Source organism: Tenrec ecaudatus, chromosome X, assembly GCF_050624435.1.
Source record: "Tenrec ecaudatus isolate mTenEca1 chromosome X, mTenEca1.hap1, whole genome shotgun sequence".
NCBI classification, from domain to species: domain Eukaryota; kingdom Metazoa; phylum Chordata; class Mammalia; order Afrosoricida; family Tenrecidae; genus Tenrec; species Tenrec ecaudatus.
Genome location: NC_134548.1, coordinates 94,824,402 through 94,845,654, shown reverse-complemented (window position 1 = coordinate 94,845,654; position 21,253 = coordinate 94,824,402). Strand labels below are relative to the sequence as shown.

At 38.9% G+C, this 21,253-nt stretch overlaps 1 pseudogene; it reads right to left on the bottom strand.

The window, feature by feature from the left end:
• Positions 1–374: 374 nt before the first annotated feature.
• Positions 375–14,097, bottom strand: LOC142433536 (maspardin-like; annotated as a pseudogene).
• Positions 14,098–21,253: the final 7,156 nt, after the last annotated feature.

The window sequence follows — 21,253 nt, the reverse complement described above, 5'->3', positions numbered from 1 at the left end:
TTACAAAGAGAAAAAGAAATGCCTCCCCCAGGAAATCTCAGAATGCAGAAGCTGACATTCACTGGAGAAAAAAAAATTGTAAAGACTTTCGATAGCAAAAATTTCACAATCCGTAAAAAGGGAGTACTTCATAAGTACTGCTTCAAAAACAAAGACTAAAAAAACACTCTTAAGTTGTATTGACTTAAAAGAACTGCTTCCCTTCACACACACACACACACACACACACACACACAAAAGACTACCGTCCTGCTATCCACACCACAGTGATGGCTGGTGAGCCTGTCAGACATAAATGGACTGGGGAGTGCAGGTAATGGATGCATACGGACACACTGGCTGGCTGGTGCTACATTCCATCAGGGCAGGTGCACCTACTCCTCCTCCTGGCTGGCATTCAGGTTGCCCTTCTTCACCTAGTGTTCCTCAACACTGACCGTGGACAGGTCAATGGTCTTGTATTTGGGTCCATGGAATTGTAGCAAATGTATCTGTACATAAAATTTCACATCTGCACTTCAGCACAGGTAGGGGAAATTACTTCCCATTTTAAAGTGAATTCTCTGGGCATTGGGATAGAGTTTGTACATTTCTTCTTTTGCTTCAGTTGAAAGCGCACCCTGATCAAACACTTCCATAATGTATAAAGGAATGTACCAATTTTTATGATGATATTCCATATAAGAATTTTTGGCAGTTCAGGGTCAGTCTGTTTTTTTAAAGACCATTTTATTGAGGGTTCTTACAGCTCTTGTAACAATCTATACATCAATTGTATCAAGCACATTTGCATATATGTTGCCATCTTTATTTTTTAAACATGAACTTTATATTTAAACCCTTGGTATCAGCTCCTTTTTCCCCCTTCCCTCCCTTTTCCTCCCTCATGACACCTTGATAAATTATAATTATTATTTTCATATCTTATGCAGACCTCTGTCTCCCATCCCCCATGGTTTCTGTTCTTTGTCCCCCAAGATAGGGTGTGGTTATGTGTCAATCATTGTGATTGGTTCTACCTTCTTCCCTTCCTCTCCCCACTTTTCCCTACCCTGCTGGGATCACTACTCCCATTTCTGTTCCTGAAGGGTTTATTTGACATGAATTCTGTTGTGTCATGAGCGCTTATCTGTACCAGTGTACATGATCCAGTCTAGCCCAAAGAGGTAAAAGGCAAGACTGAGTTCCTGATAGTTGGGGTGAGGAAGCCTCAATGAACCAGAGGAATGTTGTGTGTTTCAACCAGAGGAATAATGTGTTTCAACTACTGTGCCCTTTCTGTGAGGGGATACCCCATTGTCTACAGATGGATTTTGGGTCTCTGCTCCAACCCCCCTTGTTCTCAACAATATGTCTTTCTGTTTGTTTGTTTTGGGTTTTCTGATGCCTGTAACCTGACCCCTTCAACACCTCATGATCGCATGGGCTGGTGTATTTCTTCCATGTGGACTTGTTGTTTCTCTGCCAGATGGTTGCTTGTTTCACTTCAAACTTTTAAGACCCCAACTGCTATATATTTTGATACCCAGGCACCATCAGCTTTCTTCATCATATTTGCTTATGCACCAAATGTGCCTTCAGCATTCGTGCTGGGAGGGTCAGTATCATAGAATACCTTGTTGTTAGAACAAAGTGTTCTTGTGTTGATGTAGGCCTTGAGCAGAGGCCCAAAGTCTGTCCACTATCTCAATGTATTACCATGTAAATATGTGTACATAGGCCAATACCTCTATTTTTATGAATTAACATATTTACATTTGTACACAGCTATGTTTATACCTCTATCCAAAGCTTTGCTTCCTAGATCTTTCCTGTTTTCTTTTACCTTCCTCCATCAGCCTCACCCTTCTTCTCCCTCTTGGTAATTCCTCTCAGCTAGATTGCTGTTGCTCCAATACCCCCAGGATCTCAACATCCTCCTTATTCTTGATTTTAATTACCTACTTGTTCCCCCGTCTTTGGAATTGTTTGCTCACCAATCCCTTCCCCCACCTCCTCCTCCCAAATACTTCTGGAATTGTCAGTCCATGTTGTTTTCTCCTTGGGCTTGCTTGTCATGCCTGTCTTATATATGTATGCAAACCAACAGTAACATATACAAAACAAAAAGAAAACAAATTATTGAATTAAAAAGAGGATACTGTATATACTCATGTAAAAGCTGAGTTTTTCAGCACATTTTAAATGCAGTTTTTGTGGTAAAATTAGGTGCCTTAGCTGATATTTGGGTTGGCTTATACTCGAGTATATACGGTAAATATATATGTAACCAGCAAAAAATCCCACGAAAGCATACATAATTCCAGGTCTGTCTGTAGCCCTTTATGATTCTCTCCCCACATGTCTTGGGGGGTTTTGTGAACTACCCCACAGTCAGTCTTGAAACCAGTTCACTATAACCCAACATTTTCCAACCTGTCCATCATGAAGCCAATGGCATCAGACATGATAGGGTCCAGTAGACCCGACAGAAAAGTCGGTGAAGAGAGATGTCGGCAATGTAAGATATGAGAAATTATTAATAATGTATAAAATATCAAGGGCTCATGAAGGAGGGGGCAGCGGGGAGCGGGAAAATTGTTGTACATAAACTGGACAAGAACAACTCAGTCTCTGGTAAGAAGCAAAACAGTTTGTTTAAAAGGGGACAGAAGGGAGAACAAGAATCTGCATAGGAATTGTTAGGTCTCTCTCTCGGACTAGATTTCAGCCTCGGTCCTTGGCTTCCGCGTGAGAAAGATTTCACGCCGAAGCCGGGCTCGTGATCCAAGTGAATTTAATGAGACTTAAAAGAAACTTCAGGTTTTACGCGGCACCCATAGGATTCCTTTGACCATGCGGCCTGGCAGAGGCTGCTCAGGGTCATGCAAGGATCTCTCTCCTCCCACGAAGACGACCAGACCAGTCAAAGCAAGAAAAGACCCCTCTCCCTCTCGGTCCCTGCCTTTTCAAGGTTTCCTGGGGGAGGCGTGGTGAACGACCCCAGGTCGATCCCATTGGCTGAATTGCAGTCACCTGGCCCAGGTGGGCTGCTCCAGGTGTAACGACCATCCGGGCCCACCGGCGGGAAAATCCAGCTTTGTCCTATGCTGGCTCTCCTGGGCATGCTTAAATGGACTTCCCAATTCCCTAGGCTAAGCTACCTAACAGAACCAGCTCCCTGAGGAGAGAGTGATTTCGATCATGCACACACTTGGGTTTTTATAGGGTGGGGTCAACAATGGGGCTGTGCAGCTGTGCAAGCAAGCAGGAACAGAAGCAGACCTCGCAGTCAGCCTTTAGCTGAACATTTTGAGAACTTTATCTGTAAGTTTCTGATCACAATGTCCTGAACATTCCAGGGACCTTAACTATAAGTTTCTGGTCATTATGCCCTCCATGCCCCACTGTAGTTAAACAAATGTTACCAAGTTTTGATTTTTCCCAACCATCTGAGTCAACGCAGGAACTACCCCACGCCCCTTCTTGTATGACTTTTAAATACAAAATGGCTTTGCTGAGGCTATGTCCCACAAAATGAGGAGCTGATACCAAGGGCTCAAGTAGAAAGCAAATGTTTTGAGAATGATGATGGCAACAAATATATAAATGTGTTTGACACAATGGATGGATGGATTGTGATAAGAGTTATACGAGACCCCAAGAAAATGATTTAAAAATTTTTCCTCAGACTACTTTTTTCAGCATGAATGCTGGCATCAGCCAAAAGCTATTTACTGTCCACATCTAGCTAAAATGGAGGTATCGCTGAAGAAATATCATAGTGTGAGGTACCAGCCCCCACATTCAAATGGGTTCATGGGCAGTTGTATAATTGAGGGGTAAAATTAAAGAGACCTCACACAAGATAAAGCATGTGATTGCTCACTTCTGAGACCATCATAACTTCCATAGCCAGATCTGCACAGAGTGAGAGAATATATTTCCTATCAAGGCACATATACACTAGAGCCATGTCAGTCCCCCTAATTACATGTAACCACATATGTAGGAAGGGGTTGTACAATAAGCATAGGTGCAGTAGGAAGGGGATGAGCAAGGGATATACATGCAATAGGAAAGGGGGACACCAGGGAAATACATGTAACAGGAAGGCACAAATGTAACAAGATGGGTGAGCTCTAGAGACAACATGGCAACCTAACCTTGGTCATCCCTGAGTTGGCTTGACCTTAGGTGTCTTTGGCTCTTCTTCAGGGGAACAATCCGTTATCCTTATCAGAAGGGAGAGGGCTCTGTTTAGGGTGGAACAGACTGTAGGGTCTGATTGCTCTAGATGGCTGATAACTTTTAGGCAGTTAATCTTTAAGCAGTTGACCTCCAAGTGGATAGCCAATGACTATGTGTTTGCAAACAGCACCTTAGATTTGGCATTATTGTGGGGAAACAACTTGGGGAGTAACTTTTCTGTTTCCAACAGCAGAGGATGAGGAAATGCTCTCTGGGAGACTTGTGAGTGTGCTCCACAAACTTCTGGGCCAAAAAGTCCCCCAAGAAATGCCCCCCCACACCAAATATGAACTTTATCTAATTGTAGATGGTTCAAAAGTTTTGTGTATCTATCACATAATCCATGATAGTCCCAATTAACTGGGTACTTTAAAGCAATCACCTGGTAATACCATCCAGTCAAAGCTAAGATCTGACAGAAAAATACATCTGCCATTCCACTCACAGGGCATAGAAATATGTGAGGACACCTGATTGTCTGTGTTGTTCAGATCTTTTATATATTTGCTTATTTTTCTGTTCAGTAATTGCATCGATCCCTGATAAATGGATGTTGAAGTTTTCAACGCATTTGAAAACTTTTTTTCTGCTTGTCTAATAAGCTTTATCATGTTTTGTTTTCTGTTTGCTATCATATTATTTTGCATGCACACAATAATTTCCTCTCCTCTTTCACTTTGGCCATTTATCATACCCTATGACATAGTTGTATGAAGTAGGAGTTGGACTGGATTTTAGATCTCTGCTGGATACTCAGAAATGGGCAGATTTCACTGCTGGAGTAAGAAGGCACAGGCTTTCTGTGGTGGCTATATTGACGACAATTTGAGTGTGCAAAGATTTTCCCACGATGTAATCTAACACAGTAGAGTTAACTCCATCATGATATCTTTTGCAAATTAGCCAAGTCATTCTGGGAATAATAGACTTCCTTAATCTGGTCACAGCCTTGATATGCTTGAGGGAGATTTCATTCAGGATCTAGCCTACTCTTAGTATAAATTGATAGTGTGTGAAAGCTAGCTCACTCATACTGCTGAATTTGGATCTTATATCTGGTACATCGACCATCTGTTATATTGTTTGCTAATCCCAGCAGCCATCACTGAACTGCCGACCTTGGATCCATTCAGGCAATCTCAGATTCAATCAGCTCAGCATCCACCAGCTGCAGTTTTCCTGCTTCCTGTTCATCAGCCTTTACAGATACAGGAGTCAGGAGAAGCCTCCAGCTTAAATCTATTTCATGGATTTGAAATGGACTATATTTACTCTCTCCTACAACTCTCTGAGACATTTCTTACTATAAATCACTTTATATATATATATATATATATATATATATATATATATATATATATATATATATATATATATATATATATATATATATATATATATATACAGGTGTTCCTGGTTTTGCTTCACTGTAGAACCCAGCCTAACACACTTGTCTATCAGTTTACATTGGTTTCTCCATTTTTCTTTTCTTCTTTTATAAAGACAAGCCCTGATGGAAATTGTATAATCCTCCATGGCACTGCATGTGAGATATCTGGGAGACAAACAAAACAAAACAAGGAGACCATGATTTGCTTCTTCAAATGTTCCTAGGAATTACACTATCTTCTTCACAGGACTAAGGTTCATATAAAAAATTTCATATTATTTCCAAAGTTATTTGCTTTTATTAAGAGGAGAGGAACAGGTTAAAGTGAATCAAGGCCACCTTGTCCTTGGTTAAGAAAGATATATTCATCTATCCTATAGGATTTACTGGTATGGCAGACAGCACCTAGGGGCTTTTGTTCCTCTTAAGGTATAATGCCACTCTTGTTTTTGCATTAGAATCACGTGCTCTAGTCTGTCCAAAGACTTAGGAAAAAACTCAGATTTCTACAACTTGTGAGACATTCTAAATCATGTAAGCTAGAGTTTTTTTGGGGAAAGGCTCTGTGACTAACAACTATAGTAATTAATGAAGTAGAATTTGGAAGTTACTGACATTCAACAGCAAAAAGATCATAATAGAAGACTTGTTTCTTAATCTGAATCTGAAATGATCTTTCAGATTTGTCTTAATTGAGGAATGGGGTTGGGAAAATGCTTATAAAAAGTGTTTTTAAAGACCAATAGTTGGGAATAAGTTGTGTCTTTAGGGAAGGAATGTAACATTTGGTGAGGCAGTTCCCTTTAGAAACAGGTGATTTGTGGAAAGAGTTTTTTCAACTAACAACCATACCAATCAGATGGGGGAATGAGTCCTAAAGACAGATCTTTCCAGCACAAAAACATCCAGAGACACTGTCGGTTTGAAAACAGGATATCTTCACTCACAAAATATAAACATGGGCAGAGGTATTTTGTCTTCCCCAAATCTCCACAATTATTTCTTGTTGAAAACTAGTCATCTCACTGATGATTATAAACATGATTCCAAAGGATACATGGTGTGCAGAATGTAAAGGTGTCAAAGAGCATGCTTGCTCTCTGAACATGGAAATTCAGAGGCAGATAAGCACACTCACTCACTCATTGCCGACAAGAATATTCCAACTCTCATATATGTGTGCTTACTCTGGGAAAACATTTTGAAAAACTAATTCTTGTAATGAGTATTAAAAAAAGCTGTAGGAAATTTTTGACGATGACAAATAGAATTGCCAGGTTGATGTGTGATTGAGCAATATAAGTGAAAACACAAAATCCATCAAAATGCAAAAGACAGTAATTATATAGTGTTCTTGATTATATGATTTTATATAGATCTAAAATTGATTTACTAAATAACAAGTTATGGCAAGGTGGCATTCTGTAACATACTTAATATTTGAAGTACTACTTTCATCAAAATAAGTTTGCTCTTCCAGCAAGTATTTATTCAATTTCTAGCATTGTTGTAGAGAAAAAGAAGAGATGACAAATTCAAACACAATTTATAAAGACACATTTATTAACTCTTAAACAGGACACAGGTAAGATCAAAAATAAATAAAGAATTCACCCATCAGAACTAGGCCATAATGGTGTTTAAGTATTCGTAGAAACCATTCCACTTAAATAGGATATGAAGAACAAGGGAAACTGTCAGAAAATCATAATTGGTGTCAAAACAATATACCACAATTGCAGATAGGATTACAGAAATGGTAAAGGAAGCGTAATTGGAATGCATTTAGTATTGCAAATAGATGGATTTACAAGAGTAACTCAGGTACCACCAACCAAGGTTGACAGAGTATGACTCCTGACTATATAGATATTAGTATTTTAAATCCAACAAGGACACACCCAGGAAAGAAGGGTAGGTTGCAATCTTTTCCCAAAGTTAGGAGACTGGAAACAATGCACTTTCCAACACACTCTGCATGAAGGTAAAACATTTTTCACTGCCCCATTTTACACTGTTATTGGTCAGAAAGTACTCAGTGGAGTTTTATTCTATATGAAGACTCAAAAGTAGAATTAGAGATTACAACATAAACCTAAGCCTTCTGGAAATCTAGAGCTAAGAATTAAACTCTAATACATCCCATCAACAGATTACGAATTTTATCAAAAGTATTTGGTCACACTTAAAGGTTGTGCCAATTATCTCCTGGTGTTTTTATGGGAAGGATTTAGTTTCTTGTGTTTTCAGTCAACTATCTTGCTCCAGATGTCTATTTCTCCTACTTTGAAAGTTTGCTTCTTATTGTTGGATAGTATTACATTGCTTGCATATACGAAACTTATCATTTTACCTATTGAAGTATATATTGGGCATAAATATATATTGAAATAATTATTTGGGCTGATTAGGGATTAAACTGTATTATTGGATATTCATTCATATGTATGTTTGAATACTACTTCCTCTACTTACAGCTGTAATTCCATTTGGGAATAGAATTTTTCTTTAGTATATTAATGAGGGCATATCATTGTAGGGTGTTTCCTAAAGCAAATTTTGTCTGAGATATGGGGAGTACAATAGGCATAGAGAAAAAGCCTCACAAATGGGAAAAGATAAATTCATGTAACTATAACTAAGGGACCAAAGAATACAAAGCTACAGAGGTAAATTTCTTTTCCAGAGCCAAGAAAGGGCTTTTTCCTAGTGTTAGTGCTTTGACTATAGACTTCTACCCCCTGCATGGGGGAAAGATACATTTCTGTGCTTTAATGTTACCCTCTCATGATATTTTAGTTAGACTAGCACTAGATAATTTGGTATCAAGAAGTACATTGTTACTTTAACAAATAACTGAGATATAGAAAGGGCTTTGGAATTGGTAATGAGTACAATTTGAAGACATTTTGATGTGCTTCATAGTAGGTACTTAGATTGCCTGAAGAGCCTTTTGTTAGAATTATTCAGTTTAAAGATGATGATGAGACTCAGAAAGACAGCTATTGGGAAAGTTTCTATTATCATGACCATAATGTTTCTAGAAACATGGATATTAAATTTAATCAGGATTTATTAAGAAATCATGATACTTTATTAGGCAATGGAGGACTGGTGATGCTTTTTATAATTTCACAAATATTTTCTCTGAATTATTTTAATGTTTTGTAGAAAATAGAACTTTGAATCTGTGAGATTTCTAAGTTAAATCTTGATGATATAGTGTAGTTTTTTCCCTTCTTTCTTAACATAAAATTTTGGAGGAAAAATATAGGTTTAAAATAAACTGTGCAAAATAAAACCATATTTGGAAAATTCTGTTGTACAAATTACAGAAATATATGTGTCCTCAAATTCCACCAAGGATGTGGCCATACAATCATTGTTACAGAGAATAGGTCTGTGACTGATGGGTCTAATCAAACAAAAGAAACCCATGCAATTTAAACTGAAAAGAACAGATGTGGGGGACATGCGGGGGTGGGGTATGAAATACTACAGACAGAAAACAAGTCAATGGAACCACTTACTATCAACATACATTAACCTCTAAGAAAAAGGAAAAACCATCCTGGGGGAAATGTATAGATTGCAGAACTGTCTAAAGGAGGATGAGGGCTGATAAGTGAAAGGACAGGCCTGTCTCAGTTTCAAAGAGTGAAGCAATAACTAACATCTCCATTCTGAACAGTAAGTGTGTTTTTCAGATGGGACAAGAAAATGAAATAATTAAACAAAATGTATCATATATGGATGTCTTGCTCCTGGGGCAGGATAAGTTGCATACCACATAGAGTTGAAGAAATACACCACTTCTGAATAATTAGCCATTGAAACTTTATGAAGAACAATGAAATATGGGCTGATATAATATCTCAATTTGCAATATTGATTCTACGGGAAAAATCCACAATTTTTCTGTCAGTTTGTCCAAGTTTGTGGCTTGTGTGTTGCACTGATGCTCGAGGCAGTTCAGGCAGGTTTATCCAAAGTTGAACAGATGTCAGCAGAGCTTCTATACTAAGAACTGATACCTAAGAAGGAATTGGCTGCCCACTTTGGATGAAGTAGTTACTGAAAACCTTATGCAGGTGATACTAAAGGCCTGCACTCTTAGTAGTGTCGATCATGGTGATGTGAACAGTGTAATATATGGGAGTATAGCCTTTAGGATCTTCATTTGTTTATGGGGCACAAATCAAAATTGAAATTAAATCTTCAAACATCAATTACTAATTAGAACTTGGAAAGTACAAAGTATGAATTCAGGAAAATTGGAAGCAGTCAAAAATCATATCGAATACATTAAGATTAATGTCCTAGGTGTTTGTGAGCTGAAATGGACTGGTGTTAGTCATTTTGAATCAGAAAATCATATAGTTTACTATGCAGGGAATGATGTAATCAAGAGAAATTGGAATGCAGTCATCGCAAAAAATGACATGTCAAGATACATCTTCAAGTAAAATGCTGCCAATGATAGGATTATATCTATCCACACGAAAGGATATCAAATCAATAAACTATTATTTTAATTTATGCACCATGCACTAATCAAGCTATAAAGAAATTAAATAAGTTTACCAATGTCTTTAGTCTGAAATTGATCAAACATGCAATCAAGATGCATTGATACTTACTGGCGATTGGAATGTAAAAATTTTAAACAAAGTTGGAGTTCACATGATAGAATTTTGCAAACCAAATAAATGGAGGCTCTACACACAGATTTCTCCACATGGAATAGACAGAAATCAGATTGACTACATCTGTAGGAAGAGACAACAAGGAAGTTCAATACCAGCAGCTAAACCTGGGCCAACGGTTAACTGTGGGATAGACCATAAATTGCACATATGTAAGGTAAAGTAGAAGTCAAAGAAAAATAAAATTAGTCCAAGAGAGCCGAAATGAGACTTTAATTGTATGCCACCTGAATTTGGAGAACAATTGAAGAACATATTTGAGCACTGGATAGTAATAACAGAAGACCCAATAAGCTGCGGAGAACATCAAGAACATCAATCAGGAAGAAAGCTGAGAGTCATTAAAAAGACAAAAAGAAAGAAAAAAAGATCAAAATGGATACCAGAAGAGACTCTGAAACTTGCTCTTTATCATAGAGTAGCAAAGGAAAAGTAAATGATGAAGTCAAACAGCAGAAAAGAATATTTCAATGGGCAGCTCAAGAAAAAATATTATAATGACATAATCAAAGACCTAGAGCAGCAAATGACAAACTTTTGAGACACAACAATTTAAAAGATATTCGAAAGTCAGAATGGCAGGGGCCAGGCAACCTAGCTTCAAGAAAGGTCTCAGTGCTGCTGTCCACAAGCATCCAGCAAGTGGCCTCCCCACATGCAAGATGTCCAAAAGGAAGGGCAGCTGGGCCAAAGGAGCAGTGAGGGAAGAGCCCAAGAGATCAGCTTGGTTGTCAGTGCAAGCTGTGCCTGCAAAAATGACGAAGGATACAAAAAAATGCATCAGGAAGGATAAATCTTTGGACAAAATTGGACAAACAAAAGGGAAAGGGGGGGGGGGGAGGCTGATGTAGCTAACCGAAAAACTAAATGAGATTTACCTGCCAAAAATGGAGAAACAAAAAATGAAGAGAGTCCAGCCTCTGATGAAGCAAGAAAAAAAGAAGCCAAGTCTGATTAATGTTTATCTACCATGTCTTATCTGTGGGCCCTATCTCCCTTCTTGTACAATCTGAGGAATATTTTTATCAAGTGTTTTGCAAATGAAAGTTTTAGTAGCTCCAGAAACACTTTTAAGGAGGAGGAAATCCCATTTCATCTATTTTTTTAAAGTGTAAATGTTTGTTTGTTTGCTTTTTAAGACCTGAAATTGACAGGTCTCTAGATTAGGGATAAAAGAGAGTTGTCTTCCAAAATGCCTTCCCGAGCAGAAATCAGCAGGCAGGGCCACAATAAAGGAGTTGCAAAGAAGTCAGGCACGCATCAGACACCAGTGGGAAAGCACCTAGGCACCTGCTATGTGACAGCACATGTGCACTTGAACTCAGCCAACAATGTAAACCAATATTCTCAACCACGCCACCTCCAGTAAAGCTGGAGGGGAATAAAGGCAGGGCCTGAGGGCCCTTTACTCTCTTGGCCTCTGGGGATTTTATTGCTTCTGGTTCTGCAAGCATGATTTCTAGTGCCCCTGTTCAAGTATTCTCTTTTACGAGGTTTTTCGGGCTTTCCAGAAGTAGCCATCTTCAGTTGCAAGCTCGTGCAGTCACCATGGTCTTGTACACCTTCCAGAAATAGCATGAACTTTTCAAGACTAATACCTGAAACTTTCCTTTCCCTCAAAAAATTTACTTGGATTTACAAAAAGTGCTTCTGCTGCATAAATTCTTTCAGCTTTGCTAAGCAAGAACCGAGGTAAACAATCACAGAAACCTGACAAAATCATTTACTGGTTGTTTATCTTTTGGATACAATCAGAAAATAGTGGGCTATTGAATTCTGTGAAGATTTGACTGTCTTAGGTGTCAACATAACATTCCATAGGATGAGAATGAAGGATAGTTTTTCTATCCCAAACACAAAGCACCCTAATGGCAATTTGTAGTCACTCACATGCATTTGTATGACTTGGACATTTACATTTTGTTTCCTTTTTTGATTTAAAAAAAATAAAAATATGTCTGAAAAGATTCTACCATCATGAGTTTCTTGTCAGAACTGTGTAAAGTCTATAACACCTTTGGTCATGGTAGTCAGTTTTCCTGATAACTTTGTTATGTTCTGTGAATGGATTGATTTTTGATTGTGTAATTCACATTAAATTGTGTATTAGTAGAACTTATGATTTAACAGCTTATCAACATTGGAAGATAATGGTATTTGATAATCTCCTTAAAATTTTTGCCTCCAGCAGAAGTACTTGGGCCTGCACTCAAGTACTCCCTCAATGCAACAATACTTTCTTCTATTAAATTGACATTCTATGATGCTCACCTTCCCAACACAACAGCTGAAGACAAAGCAGGTGAATAAGCAAGTGTGGTGAAGAAAGCTGATGGTGTCCGGCTAACAAAAGAGATAGCATCTGTGGTCTTAAAGGCTTGAAGGTAAACAAGTGGTCATCTAGCTCAGAAGCAACAAAGCCCACAGGGAAGAAGCACACCAGCCTGTGTGATCACGAAGTGCCAAAGGGATCAGTTTTCAGGCATCAAAGAACAAAGAATCATATCATTGTGTGCACACCTCCATGATACAATCGCTGAAGACAAATGGGTGCATAAGCAAATGTGGAGAAGAAAGCTGATGGTGCCCAGCTATCAAAAGAGATAGTGTCTGGGGTCTTAAAGGTTTTAAGGTAAACAATGGCCATCTAGCTCAGAAGCAACAAAGCCCACATGGAAGAAGCACACCAGCCTGTGCAATCATGAGGTGTTGAAGGGAATGGGTATCAGGCATCATCAGAACAAAAAATCTTACCATAGTGAATGAGGGGTAGTGCGGAGTGGAGACCCAAAGCCCATTTGCAGGCCACTGGAGATCCCCTTGCAGAGTGATCTCAGGGAGGAGACAAGCCAGACAGGGTGCAATGTAACAATGATGAAAAATACAACTTTCCTCTAGTTCCTAAATGCTTTCCTTCCCCCCCCACCCCCCCCCACCCCCACTATCATGATCCCTATTCTACCTTGCAAGTCTGGCTAGACCAGAGGATGTACAACTGGTACAGATAGGAACCAGAAACACATGGGATCCAGGGTGGATGATCCCTTCAGGACCAGTGGTGTGAGTGGCAATACTGGGAACATAGAGGGAGGGTGGGTTGGAAAGGGGGAACCAATTACAAGGATCTACATGTGACCTCCTCTCTGGGGGATGGAAAACAGAAAAGTGGGTGAATGGAGACATTGGACAGGGCAAGATATGACAAAATAATAATTTATAAATTATCAAGGGTTCATGAGGGAGGGGGTGTGGGGAGGGAGGGGAAAATGAGGACTTGATTCCAAGGGCTTAGGTGGAGAACAAATGTTTTGAGAATGATGAGGGCAATGAATTTCCAAATGTGCTTTACACAATTGATGTATGTATGGACTGTGATAATAGTTGTATGAGCCCCTAATAAAACAATAAAAAAAGACTCAAAAAATTTTGCCTCCAAATTAAAACTGGAATTTAGAAATGAATTGTATCTACATGCCATTTTAGGATTTCGGTATGTGCATTAAGAATTATGTACAAATTATTCATAATGTCTCTGTACTGATCTAAAACAACCAAAAATGCCAGTTTTAAAAGAAGAAAAAGACAGATAATAGTTACCTGAGAGTCATACACCTATTTTTACAAACAAATGCAATCACCATTATCTGAATTATATTCTTTGAAAATTTTCAATTTTATTTCAAAGCTATATGTACATACCGAAAGAGCTACATATGGCTGTTGATCTACAGTTTGCCACCCCTGACCAACAGGGAAGAAGACACTCAGCATATCTTAAACCGAAAGAACTAAATGAAAAATTAAAGCCATGAGTTCAATACTGAAATATTTTATGGGCAAAATATTGAGTGCCACAGGAATCACCAAAAGAAGGTGGAAATACTTCACAGAGTCAGTGCACCAGAAGAATGAGCAGAGATTTCACCATTTCAGGAGACAGTATATAAGCAAGAACCAAGGACACTGAAGGAATAAATTCAAGCTGCACTGAAAGCATTATCCAAACCCAAGGCTTATTGAAATGTTCCAATAAGCTGGTGAAGCAGAGAAAGCACTTACTCATCTGTGCAGGAAACTTGAAAGAGAAATATTTGGTCAGCAGCTTGAAAGAGTAACTCAACAAAACACTCAAATTAATGAACAACATTAATGTCATATGGAGTAAAATTTTGCTCAAGATAATCCAATAACGGTTGCAGCATACAATGAAAGGGAGCTCCCAGAAGTTCAGGTGAGAATCAAAAGATGATGTGGAAGAGATATGTCAGGTATATTATATGACCCATTAGTGCTTTACTGCACCCTGATTGACTCATCCCCTCTCTGCAACCCCTCTGTGGGCTTGAGTCAATCAGGGTGCAGTAGAGCACTAATGGGTCACGCAATATACCTCTGATCCCTTGAGGCCTCCTCACCCCTCGCTATCATGACCCCAGTGACGCTTCCCCATATAGACTAGATGGGAGCACGTACACAGGTATTGACAAGAGATAAAATTAACAACACGTGGAACCCAGGAACAGGAATGGAGATACCAAAAGGGTAGGGGAAGGGGGAAGAGGTGGAGAGGGAGGGGTCGCCAACTGTAGTGAATAACACATAACTACATACCCCCATCCAGAGGGAAGAACAGCAGAAACCAGAGTGAAGGAAGTCAGCAGTCGTTGTGAGATTTGAAAATAATTAACAATCTACAATCTATCAAGGGGGTATGAGGGTTGGCGGGGCCAGGGGCAGGGGGAAGGAGGGATGGAAAAAAAGAGGAGCTGATCTCAAGGGCTCAATGGAACATAAATGTCTAAAATAGAACGATGGAAAATGTATGAATATGTCAGATACAACTGATGTATGGATTGTAACAAGAGTTGTAAGAGCCCCCAATAAAATGATTTAAAATAAAAAGAAATCAAATGATGCTTTTCATTGGGCAAATCTGCTGCTCAAGATCTCTTTAAAGTGCTAAAAAGTGAGGATGTTACTTTGAGGGCTAAGGTGTGTCTGTCCCAAGCCACAGGGTTTTCAATTGCTTGTGAAGGTTGGATATTGATAAAGAAGACCAAAGAAAAACTTTTACATTTGACTTATGGTGCTAGCAAAGAATATTGAAAGTACAGTGGACAAAAAAAAACAAACAAATCTGCCTCAGAAGAAGTGTGGCCAGAATGCTCCCTAAGGCAATGATAGAGAGATTGTCTCATTTGCTGTGGACGTGTTGTCAGGAGAGACCAGTCGTGGAGAAGGACATCATGCTTGGTAAAGTGGAGGGGCAGTAAAAGAGAAGAAGGCCTTTGGAAAAATGGATTGACAAATTTCTGCAACAGTGAGCTCAAGAATAGGAACAATGGTGAGGATGGTGTAGGAATAGGAAGTCTTTCATTCTGTTTGCATAGGATTGCTATGGAGCAGAACCAACTGTATGGTACATAACAACAGCATGGGAAAATATTGAGTTATGCAGGAAACATAAAAAAAGATTGAAAAATACACAGAGCAACTATATAAAAAGAATTAGTCAAAATTTATACATTTTAAGAGATAGCATATGACCAGGGTCCAATGTTACTGAAAGTACTGCTGGAATATGAGCCACTGAATTTGTTACGTGCTCAAAATATTCTGGTGAAGAAGAATGATCTTTTCAAAGAAGTGGAACTTAATGACATGCATGAAGCAAAAAGTTTGAGATTTATCTTTGCTGATGGGACAGGAATCAAAATGATGCAAAATAGGTACAAACATACATCAGTAATCACAACATGGTATGTACAGAGAATGAATATAGAAATACTGCAAGCCACCAAAATTGAAATAAAGTGTGATGTCTAGCGCACTGAAGTGGCTCGCATTGGTCATTTTGAATCAGACTTCATGGTTTGCTACGCCGATAATGCCTACTTGAGGAGAAATAACAACATATTCATCATCCAGAAGAACATTTCAGTATCTATTTTGAAGTCCAATAATGTCTGCTACAGATTTTATGTACAACTCTAGAAAGATGACCAATTAACACAACTATTATTCATATTTATGAAACAAACACTAAATGCAGTGATGATGGAATTGAATAATTCTGCCAAAGTCTTCCTTATGAAACAGATCAAACCTGCAATCAGAATGAATTGATATGACGATGGGGAACTATGACTGCAAGACAACAGACATGGGAAGATCTCCTAAGAAATACTGGAGAGGTTTCATTAGGAGGGGTATCCTGCACTGTCTGGCAGCAAGAGAATCAACTTACAAACTAATTAGATCCAGAGTTATTAAAGGGGGAGAACAGGAATGCTTGGTGACAGACTCCCCTTTAGCACTGAACAGTGGCAGAAACCAATCTGTGCCATTGCTCCTCCAAGTCCCTGATGCAATCCAGCCACCATAACCTCTGACCTCGCTGGTCAGAGCATTCCTGCGTAGTTAGCAGGTTGTGTGGGCTGCAGGATACAAACATTCAGAGTACACAAGTAACACTTTTTACCATTTCCCCCCTTCCTTTTTTGTCAGATTATTATATTTATTATTTTAATCAGAATATGTATGTTTCTTCATGTAAGGACATTGGAACAATTCCTTAAGGAAATAAATGAAAATTTAGATAATAAAAATATATACAAGGATTTTCTTTCTTTCAACATTTTTATTGGCACACTATTTCCATATCATACAATTGAATCATTCAATCGTTCGATTATATCAAGGGGGATTGTACAATCTGCACCACATTTATCTTAGAGCATTCCTCACCCCCATGGTTAAATAACCTTTAAAATGAGTTATGAAATCATAATCCGTTCTATCGTTTCCTCCCCACTCCCGCCTTCATTATTTACTCCCCAACTCCCTTCCCTCCCTATTGCACACCTCCATAATACCTTATATCAGTTATAATCGTTATGCCTCCATTCCTCTGTGCTTCACAGCTTGGAAACCCAACAGAAAATAATGAAAATCAAATCACCCTAAGATGGTGTGCTAGTCCATGCAGACTAGAGAAACAAATTCATAAGAAATGTATAAGAAAAAAATTATATACAAGAGAAATTGAATACTGAGGAAATATCCCAACCCAGTCCAGATGAAGTCCATAAGTCCGATATTAGCCCATATGTCTGATACCAATCTATAAATTCCACTTCAGAATTATGAAACACATGCAATGACACTGAATTCAGGGAGATCACAGGCCAGTGGGTGGAAAGTTTTGGGGAGTCCAATGGCAGTGTAAGCATCTCAGCACTGGCAGCGACCTATTTTTCTCCTTAGAACCTTCAAATGAAGACATCAAGCTGTGAGCTGATTGACAGGCTACACTCTAACCCTTCACAAGTCTTAAACTGACAACAGATTATGTAACTACCAAAGACCACCCCTTGTCAATTTGCCAATTTCACACAACTCTTTAGCCATATATAATTTTCAAACAATATTAAAATCATATCTGTATCTAACAGGATACAACTGAAATACATACAATTCAAAAATGTCACACTCAGGTAAACATAACATTGTATAAGTGAACATAACAAAAATATCCTATACTTATGTGATCACCTACACCTTAATCCTATAATCCTATAAACACATTCCCTCACCTATCAGAGTTTGTAAGCCAGCCACTTCATGCCTTTATCCTCCCAATTGTGGGTATACAATTTCTATACAGCCCACTTATATCAACCTGTGCTCTGAGGAGACAATCATATTCTTTGACGTGAAAAAGCCTGATTCCAGTTGGAACCTTGTGAAGTCAGCATCCATGAGCAAAGTCAAAGTAGGACAGGCCATCCATAAAGTCTGCTCTGGTCAAATCAATGTTGGCTGCCTCATTTAGCCTCACCAGGGAACCCATTGGTCGCCTCACAAATTTTCAACAACCCCAACCCCCTTAGGTTAGGTCATGCCATAGGTTCAGGTTCCACACAACTATAAACTTTAGAACAGTCAGCATTCTCATCTTCTCCTCTAGTTCTTATAAACCAGGTCCATAGGTATCAGTGGCCAGGTTCAACCCATCTCTTTATTGCTGCCTTTCTTCTACTTCCACTCAACAAGTGGATTCAGGTGGTCATCTAGCAAGCATTTCAGCCTCCTCCAGGCTCCCTTTAACTTTCAGTGTTAGAAAAGAATTTTCTTCAAGGTTCCAGATTTTTTCCAGCTCCTGAATTAAACCACTAGTTCAAAATTCAACAAACCAAAGAGTTATTTTTCTTCAATCTGTCAACATACCCCTAGGCAAGTCTCTTGGAATACAAATGTCCTGAGTATTCTAAAACACTGGGTAGGGCTTATTTTTTCAGAGCTTCTTTGCAGGCATATCCTAAACCCATTTAAAGATTCGAATTTTAATGGCTGAAGGCAAGGCTTACAAACTCTCTATTTTCATACTTCCCAATAATCACTTCTATCAATCATTATATCAACAACAATAAGCAGAATAAGTCAGTATAAACAAAGTAGAATCAGATACTAAACTCAATTCCTAGAACAGTCAACTTTAATCCTTATTTAGTTTATCTTAATCCTTATCTAAACTATTCCATTGATATGAAGTATGGGATTAGAACTGTGACAGCATCAATCCAGAGCCAGGCTCTCTATCAGTCATTTTGACCTTCTGTCACCCATTTTCACTAAAGAGCTCTGAGAAATTCAAATGGCGATTTCGTCCCCTGAGCCCCAAATATACCTTAATCATATTCATATTTGCCAGTTCACACAAGAATAACCAAAGACTACAACCAAACAAAATAATCAAAACTTTAACTTCCCATATTCTTTCCAGAAAACAACCCAGTAAACTGCATGGACATATCTCACCTCTGGCTAGCCAAAGAAGAAACACTACCATCAGAGGCCAAACAAACATGTCCTCTGCATTTTAATGATTTGTATCTCTAGTAACTCACTCTCAGTACCATATTTGTTAGTCCAGGTAGACTAGAGATACAAATTTACAGACACTTATATGTGTATAAGAAAGAACTTTATATATAAGAGAAATTGAATACTGAGAAAACATCTCAACCCAGTCCAGATCAAGTCCATAAGTCCTATATTAACCCATATGTCCAATATCAATCTATAAATTCCTCTTCAGACTCACAAAATACAAGAAACGACACCAAATGCAAGAAGATCACAGGCCAGGGGTTGGAAAGTATTGTGGATTCGGTGGTGGTGTAAACATCACAGTGCTGTCAGGGGTCTCCACATGGCTTCTTCAGCTCCTGCGCTTTAGCATAGCTCTAAGTGTCTTGTTCACAGGCATGCCTTGCAGGGAGTTAGCATGTGTGCTAGTCTGGGTAGACTAGAAAACAAATCCATAGAAACTCATATGTGTATAAGAAAAATATTCATATACAAGAGTAATTGAGTATTGAGAAAACATCCCAGCCCGGTCCAGATCAAGTCCATAAATCCAATATTAGTCCATATGTCTGATACCAATCTATGAAGTCCTCTTCAGACTCACACAAAACATACAATGATGCTAAATGCAGGAAGATCGTGGGCCAGTGGGTACTAAGATTTTTGGAGCCAGTGGTGGTAGAAACATCTCAGTGCTGGCAGGGGGCTCCATGTGGCACCTCCAGTTCCCAGGGCACAGGGTCTATCTACGTAGTGTCATGTGTCTTGTTAGTAGAGAGTATCTCAGGGAATGAACCTTGTCAGAAAAGTGTCTCCAAGGGAGTGAGCAGAGAGAGAGAGGTGTCTCCCGCCTCCAAGGAGGAATTACAAGAGTTCTCAGAATTCTCAGGAGAATGCCATGCCCACAGAGGGGCCTCATTGGTTAAATCTTGATTTAGAGGCCAGGCTCCACCCCTTCATTTGTAATCCTCTCAAATTGACACCAGATTATATAACCACCACAGTGTGTATCCTGCCTCCAGTTAGCCATTTATCTCCTTAGTGCCCCCAAATGAGGTAATCAAGTTGTGACCTAATTGGCACCCCTTTACTCTCAAGTGTCAAATTGACAACAGATAGTGTAACCACCACAGATGGTAAGAATAAGATCATATTAGTATGAAGATAGAAAAACAAAGAGTGCATGAGAGGGAGAAGACCCCTTCAACATACAAAAAGGCAGGGAAGAAATTTATGTCATGGAACATCATTCTAAGAGATACTTGCACCCAGAGAAAATTTAAATTGTGTCTATAATGAAGTCGCCTGGCCAGTAGATGCAGGGAAATAACCAGAGGCTTATTTTCTATGTAGATCTCACAAATGTATCTTGAGCTTCCAATGTAATCCATAGTCTTTTGCAAACCAGAATCTCAAAATTTAGGCTCTGATACTATTCCCTACTTTAGCTTCAGAGTATATATTTTACAATCCTGTGGGCACTAGTGTAAGCACACTTGTGGGGTGTGCTTCCTCCATGTGGACTTAGTTGACATCTTACTTAGGTGGGTGCTTGTTTGGAAACATGCCTTTAAGTCCCCAGATGCGATTTTATCTGATAGTTAGGCACTATCTAATTTCTTCACACTTTTTTATAGCACCCAAATTTTCTGTGTCCTTTTTCTGAGGGTGAGTATCTAGCAGGGCCATAATTGTTCTTAAATTGATGCTAGGAATTCGTGTGAGCCCAAAACTCATTCCTGGATCTATGTTGATTTTTTTTAAAAAATCTAACTTTGGTTCCCTTTAGTAAATTCCTTGTTAATTTATTGAAGAGAGTTTTTAATCTAGCATCTCTCTGGACCACTCACCCTCCCCCCACCACATGTATCTGCTCTCTCTACCTTCTCCTGACTTGACTTTCATCAGTATTCTTCATATCTCTGATGGTGATGTCTACATCCCCTCTCCCTCCCTTGACAACTTGATCATTGCTGAATTTAGGAGCTTTCCACCAAAGTGACCATCAAGATACATACCTGAGTATGGTGTGTGGTCCACTGGAGCCAGTCTGGCT